Genomic DNA, 7829 nt, shown 5'->3' with positions numbered 1-7829 from the left:
TCGACGCGACCAAGCGAAACGATATTTGCTGGCCGCACAGAAAGGAGGAATTAGCAGCTGAGTTTCGTTGCAAGATATGAATACATGCAGCGCACTTGATTCACACGCGATCATTTTCTTGAATTAACAACTAAAAATTCTATATACGTTCGCAACATGATTTTTTCTTCAGTTGCTACATTTAGCTATGAAACCGATCAAGAGTAACAAAAGTTTTGTTTATAGCAGCAAATATTTCACTCAGCTGTATTAAAATTCATACCGTCGAGGGACACGACGGCGAACGACGGCGGAGAAGTAGATGCAATTCATTTCTCACTTTGTATCACCTTAATGGACAGTCGTGACGTATCCTCCCTCGGTTGCCGTTCTCTTTCACGTGTACCACGTGAGGCGTACGCTGGCGTACTCTTCTTTACCTAAGCCGCATCAACGACGGGTCGATTGAGCCATTATGGCCCCAGTGTAATTCTATTTAGAAGATACGTCGGCATTCTACCGTGACACCGCAGGAGGCATTCGTGTACACAATAGCTTTGCGCAAACCCTCGTTTAAAAGCGCTCGATTTACCGTGAAAGCCGTGAACGTATCTACGTGAATACATCCCTCGTGTTCAGCACCTCTCCGTCACCCCCGGGCGTTTGATCATTTTCAGGATATTTCAACGTTCTTCTTTTACTAATTCCAACGTGTTGGAACACAGAAGACAGTGCATACTTGTAAGTATGTCAGGTGTAACCTATCATTGTGAGTTCAAGTTTCAAGAGAGAGAGAGAGAGAGAGATTTAGGGGACTCATCTTTCGATAACGTGGAGGCGGCAAAGAATTGTCGCGATATCCAAGCGTTATCATAGCGAAGCTTTGCATTCTCCGACGGAAAATCTCAGACGGAATACTGCCGGGATTCTCGGCGAGATGAAAATATCGCTCCTGTCGTTTCGCAGATTGATCGAAGAACGGAACGGATAAAGAGAGCCGCGCGCTCCGATGCCGCAAAACTTTAGCCGACGGCTACAGGCGGGGCAGATTACCGGGGCTGCTGCGCGCACCCTCTCGTTGGCGAGCCGCGCGCGTCCCGTTGAATTAAAAACAATGATCGGCATTGTGTTCTCGTGGTCTGCTGGCTTTCTTGGTTAAGCCGGCCGGTGCATTAGCAGCAGTAGTAGCAGTAGTCCTTTAAGGCGCGCAGCAGCGTGCGTACGGCGCGTACGTAACAATACGGGGGGATCGGTCGGCGACAGCGGGAGAGATAGAACGCGCACCACCGGACAGCAGCAATGACTTAATGCTATTTGGAGCCCACCACACGATACACGCATTGTACACCGCGCTGGCGGACGCACGCTCGGCTGTGAATGGAGCAACGTGGAGTCGGCAGACTAGAAGGAACGGCATTCTGGTATCCGCGGAATTGTTTACTACTTGCCCACCACTTCGCGTCGGGCGCCCGAAATAGAGAGCTCGGCTTTTCTCCTCTCTTTTACTTTTCTGTCTTCTTTTTGATTGGCGAGAGTTAATGTTATATTTTTTGAAGGAAACCTTCAAAATGTGATTCAAACAACCTATCTCGACTCCCTCTCTCCCTCTCCCTCTCTCCCTCTCCCTCTCCCTCCCTCTCTCTGTTCTCTCTTCTTTCGACACTATCGACGTTGTATCCGATACTCGGATGAAGGTCGGCTGAGAAAATCGTTCTCTCTCGTTCATCCTTCAAAGTAAAAAGGAAAGATTCCCCCCCGCGTCGAGGAACATTACATTGTGGTGAGAGAGATAAATCGTTATTCGCACAGGGTCGCGTTCAAAAGTGGCAGACGTCCAACAAATTGCGAGGCGGTACAGCACATGTCTCGCGCTCTACAGATTAAGTAGTAATAATAGCACGGTAACGTCGCGCCGTATAACGAGTTAATTACACCGCGAGAAGTGTGAATGAGTCATTTTCCAATCCTTCCTTGTTATTTGCGTAATAGCCGCATACATGTAGCATACCTTTTTGACGACGTAACGGACTGGCGTCTCGAAAGAATCGAACGGGACGACACGTTTTTCCGCTTCCACGGTTTCACGATGGAACAAAACGGCAGCGAACAAAAATGATATTCGTAATCAGTTATTTCAGTAACTCACATAATAATACGCATAATTAATCGCCGCGTAATCGCGCACGCTCGCGCGATCGTTCGGCGGAAAGGAGTTAGCGAGATTAAGGATCGCCGAGCCGCTCGATCGCTTGCGCGGAAAGGGTGACGAGAGCTTCGAGGGGGGCGACGGCGTACGGTGATTTAATATTTTTCCTGTTATGAGTATAAGCTCGTTGGTTTGTTCTGAAAACAACGTCGGCCGTCGGGCTCGTCCGTGTCGTCGCGCTCGCGCGAAACCACCTGCGCGCACAGAGACGAGATACCGCGAGAGATCGCCGTCGCGATCGCCGTCTCGCGATCGCCGATCGCGTACATCTCGGATCTTATTTATTTACTCGCGCGTTTTACCCGAGTGACTCTTCCAGATTGCGTCTCCTTCTTCTTCTTCTTCTTCTTCTTCTTCTTCTTCTTCTTCTTTTTCTTCGCATCGAATCCGCAACTAAATTCACATTGGATTTTCACGCGGTGCTTTTTCCGCTCGCATGTGGTCGCATTACGTAAACTCGCTCGCTTCTAAACGAGAGAACGCGATTCGCGTTCACAAAAGTCTTCGAATACCTCGAGCTTGGTTGTTGGGTGTTGAGCGATCGTTGAAGGTGAGGGATGGTCGAAACAATTCGCACAGTCCTCCTCTGTCATTCGATCGCGCTTTAAATCTCAACTCGAGAATCGTCGTATCGGATATGTGGGATTTACGGTCACGCGCGCAACGAGATGCCTCGAGTATGTACCTGCGCGAAAAATGAAAAAGGTACGATGCGAAGAGAAGACGAAGGAAGAGCTGCGCGATTATTTCGAGAAACAGAGACGCGTCCGCGTCTGTGACGGATGCTGCTAACGAGCACCGTCGACGATTGACAAAATATTCTCAGTACGTAACAGTCTGAGAGTATATCTGGCACGTGGAATCTTTGACACTTTGCGCGAACCAGCGCGCGCTTCTGTGCTGTGTGGTCTGGCGTGGGTGAGCTCAGCTCAGCTTGGCGATATCGAACGAATTCTCGCTCGTCGTGTCTCATTTAGTATCGCCATTATTATTACTATTATTACTCGTACGCGTTACAACGAAGCAATGACGATAGCAACGACCATAAGCACTGACCATAATGCAGCTTCTTTTATGGCATTGCACAGACTTGACAAAGATACGCATATTTTGTTACACTCACTTATTGTCCGCGTGTAACATTAACAGCGAAATATCCTCGCAAAACGTTAAGTATCTGAAAAGTGCTAGCCATCGTCGGCGCGCATAATGCGCAGGAGGTGTTGAAGTAGGAATGCGAAGTTAAATATACGCGTAGGACGTGGAGGTAGAATAAAAAGTGCTTCCTCTTGTTCGACGTGTACACTCGGAGCCCGGGGGAAGCGTAGGAAGCTCCCTTCGCTTTTAAGCGCTGCGATATAAAAACCTTCCTGCCTCTCTCTCTCTCTCTCTCTCTCTCTCTTTCTCTCTCTGCACTACCTCTTTGTCGTTAGCATAGAGTAATACGAATTGTACACAGTGAGAGGAAACGAAAATCTATCGCTGTTTCAAAGTGAAAAAAGACATATATTTGCGCGCGCGATACATTTATATAATTGACATATTAAGACGATAGAAACATACGATGGGACTTGATGAAGCAAAAGTCGAAATGACACAAGATTTTCACGTAACGTGTCTCTCCCATCGAGTGCGGGATAATTAAGTGTGACTCCTTACTGCACGCGAGGAGCATTCGGAAGGTCGTACAAGTGAATCTTCCGATTCAGGTACAACGATGTCTTGTTAATGATGACAGTAAACCGTGTTGATTCAAGCTGTCGCTATGATGGACGTTGCAGTATATTAGGAACGCATTTACGATCGACGCATCAACCGGCGAAAATTACATTCGGTGAGGGATATAGGTCTTGGGATATAGACTTGTATTACACATCATTGTTATTTAGCTCTGTCTAGGTGTGTGCGTATGAACCCCAACTTTGACAATTGACATCCTGATATGACATGGAATATTATTCGGCACGAAGTGGTGAGACACGTCGCGTTTTATCACAATTCGCGCATTACTCACTGGCTCGTTTTCCTCGCCAAGATTCGTGATTAAGAGGATTTGGGCCGCGTCGATCTAATCGCGGAAAAGTTGGCACGTCAATAAATAAAGTGTCAGACATTCGAGTGAACTCGAATATCGCGGCATTTCTCTAAGCACATGACCGTTTCCTAAATTGCATTTCAATCAGCTGGCTTTCGAGTCATGCCTGTGATTGCAGAAAAAAATTAAGGAATGAGAACATTTCTTTTTTTTTTTCTACATTATTTGTACACATCTCGCATAAAGTAGCGCAAAATATCCATGCACGTTTCCTTGGAGGCGTCCGAGTGCATCCAAGTGACGAACAGCTACTGTAGTCTCTTTTAAAGAGACGAAAATTAGCGACATTAACGGGACTTTAAATAAGAACTCCAAATTAAGAAGTAAATTCGAGGAAGCTACTTGTCGCTACAAATTGCTGTCCCAACGGCTTACGCTTAAAGGAACAGCCGGCGGCTTTTTGCGGAATCGTCGTGGTACCTTTTGCGAGACTCGTCGAGCCTCGGCGAACCTCGGCGGCCAGTAATAGAACAATAAAAAGGCTCATCGGCCCGCCGTGGCGTGTTTCAAAGCGGTGGTAATGGGGCATGAAAGCTGCGTGTCTACGGAAGAGGAGGAGAAAGGATAGGATAGGACGAGAGAGAGGCGAAAAATCAAGGGTGGCGGGCACGCACGACGCATTCGTCTTCGTAGGCGTTCGACCGTATGATAGCACAACTACCCGACGACGCTCGCTATTCCAAAAGTTGTCAGACGCGCCAGAAAACCTGCCGAACCTTGCCGAGCGATTGACCCTTCCGGCGCTACCGATAACTGCGTTGCTATAATTCGCTCTTTCATCTTGGGAAGAATTATTTGAAAAGGAGACGGCATTTGTTTGTCAGAATCGGCCAATTTGTCGATTCTTTCATTTCCTCCCTCGTCATCAGATCGTCGCGTTCTCGATCGTAAATCGATCGTTTGCCGCGCAACCTGTCGCAACCTGGCGCAACTGTGTGAACGAGCAATAAATTTGCGATAAATCAGTGATAAAATGGACCGTCGATGGACGAGTTGGCCGTAAGAATAATAGTCGAGCATGCACCGCGATGATGGCACCAAGTTGCGTGTGGTGCCAAGCCGTCTAGTTATCTCGAGAAACGGAAATAAAAATAAAAGCCGCCGAATTTAACGACATAGGCCTGGGGAATTGGGTTAAAAGTGTGCGACGCGCACGTAACTCTACCATCGTGCGACTCTTGTGAAACTCGAGCGAATCTATTACGGATTACGGTGGAAAATTAAACGATCGATACACTTTTAGCATTTCGCTCATAATTGGCTTTTCATAGAACGACTCGCTTAATTGTCTAAATATGCTTGTTTATGTCCTTATGTCGATACGTAAGATACGACAGCCTGACTTTAAAATCTGATAAAAATGAGTATCATGTCAATTTTACAAAATGTTGCGAGGAAACGCATGTCGCGTGCACGACATTCCGAATGAAAATCATCGAGACGCTGTCAAAGTTACTCACGTGGCTAAAGTTAAAAATCATCGTAGTCTTCTCGAAGCCACACAGTGCTGAGGCATCAAAGAGCGTTTTCGAGAGCGCCTCGCGAAAAAGCAAATATTGAACAGGGTAAGGTGAAATTCCTCCGAAATTCCCGTTCAGACAAACTGACACCTTCGGAACGGACAGGACGACCAACGTGGTCGTCTACCGTGGAAATTCGAAGAGTTTATTCATTTTTCCTCTATATACTGGGAATATATCTTGGAAGTGTATCACTGGGAGTCTGTCTAAAAATACGTATCGAATATTTTCACTCCTTCTGCAAACCCATCGTCAATCTTCGATTAAAATCGAAGAGAAATACTTAGGAATCTTTGTCAATCAGTCATGTGAAATGAAAATTTAAAAGTAACTAACTATATCAACAGTGCTCTTGTGGTTTTTCTTTATAGCCATATAAAATGCATATCGTTTCGTTATTTTTTTTCAACACAGCATTCTTCTTGAAAGGAAGATAGAAAATCGCGTGTTAATTCACTAACGATAATTTTCAATCAAAGTTGAGCATAAGCTAATCAATATTGGCCCACGGAGGAAAGCCTACAGATGAGAAAGTGATTTTTATCACGGTAAAGAGCACAATATAACAACGTGTAACTCATCTTACGATTCCTATTCTCGATTATTACATGTAACGGTAACGCGTAGTATTTAGATACGTTTAACTGGAGGTCAATGAAAATGGAACGTCCCTCGCGCCCGTTAATAATGCCAACGCGCTAAGCCCGCGCCATTATCATCGGATCTACCTCCTTTTCTACCTCGCGGCCGACATCGCGGATCATCTATATAATCGCGGTGACTATTTATACAGTAAGCAAAATGCCTGGCTTCGGTACTCGTAATTCGAACGACGGTGGAGCGACGGCTGTCAAGGAGTGAAATACCATCCGGTCCACTTCGCGCTCGAGTCGTCCACTCGAGGCCCAGGACCCGCGGTGGCCGATGGTATTATGAATGAAACGGGCGCGAAGCCGGTTCGGCGCGCCGAGAGGAGCACCGGTTCCGGGCCATGCGAGAACGTCTCGAGTCCTTCGAGGCCCTCCAAACGGACTCAATGGAACCGAGAGAAAAATTCGTGTGGTCATTTTTCGAGGTACAATAAAAACGCGTCCGCCGTCACCGTCTCCGCCACCGCCACCGCCATCGCCGTCGTCGTCGTCATCGTCGTCGTCGTCGTCGTCGTCGTCGTCGTCGTCGTCGTCGTCGGCCACCACCTCCGTCGCTACTTCGACCTGCTGCGCGAGCAGTTTGCTGCGTCACAGCAGTGACACATCCTGCGGGATTCCTGCGCATCGAGAAGGACGCAACAATGGACGCGCGCGGCCCGGAGACGATGACTGGACGTCGTGGAAGACGCCTCGCACGGCTATTTATGCGATATCATTCAAGGGACGACACGGACCCGTCGCCCGTAAACAATGCGACCTTACGAGCGGAGAGCCTCGCGCAGCTCGATGGACGTTAACGATCGGTCGGTTCCCGAACGCGATCGAAACTCGGTAGAGTTTCATCTCGTTGCTTCATACATATAGCCCGTTACATCTCGGGGAAAGATGGAAGAGGGGGAAGGAGGCGATATTACCTCGATACATACATATATATATATATATATTTAGAAATCTATACGATTGAATTCCACGAATCCAAGAGTGCGACTCTCGACGTGACTCCGCTTTAATAGGACGAATACAAAAGGGTTAACGCGAGAGGATCGAGAGAGAATCGTCACGGAGCTTCTCGATCGATCACGCGATCGTAGACGCGGAAGCGTGATTCGGGCGTCGTCTCGAGAATCCAACGTCGATCCATCGGTCAAGTCGTTGACACTTGAACCAAGTGCGAGTACCGTCTGGCGTCACGTAAAAAGGCCGTTCTTCTTCGGGAGGGATGCACCGGGCTGTCGTTGACAGGGTACCACACCGCCCTCGCAGTCTCGCGGCGCGTAAGCTCTCAAAGGCTGGACACGTACGTGACATTCCGTGGCAAACTGGAGATATTTTGGGAGCGCGTGGCTGAATTACGTATATCTGACGTGCCCCCCCCCCCC

Source organism: Odontomachus brunneus, unplaced genomic scaffold, assembly GCF_010583005.1.
Source record: "Odontomachus brunneus isolate Ranch 3 - 2012 unplaced genomic scaffold, Obru_v1 Obru_scaffold_010, whole genome shotgun sequence".
Classification (NCBI taxonomy): domain Eukaryota; kingdom Metazoa; phylum Arthropoda; class Insecta; order Hymenoptera; family Formicidae; genus Odontomachus; species Odontomachus brunneus.
The sequence above is the reverse complement of the archived record's forward strand: the minus strand, read 5'-3'. Positions refer to the sequence as shown.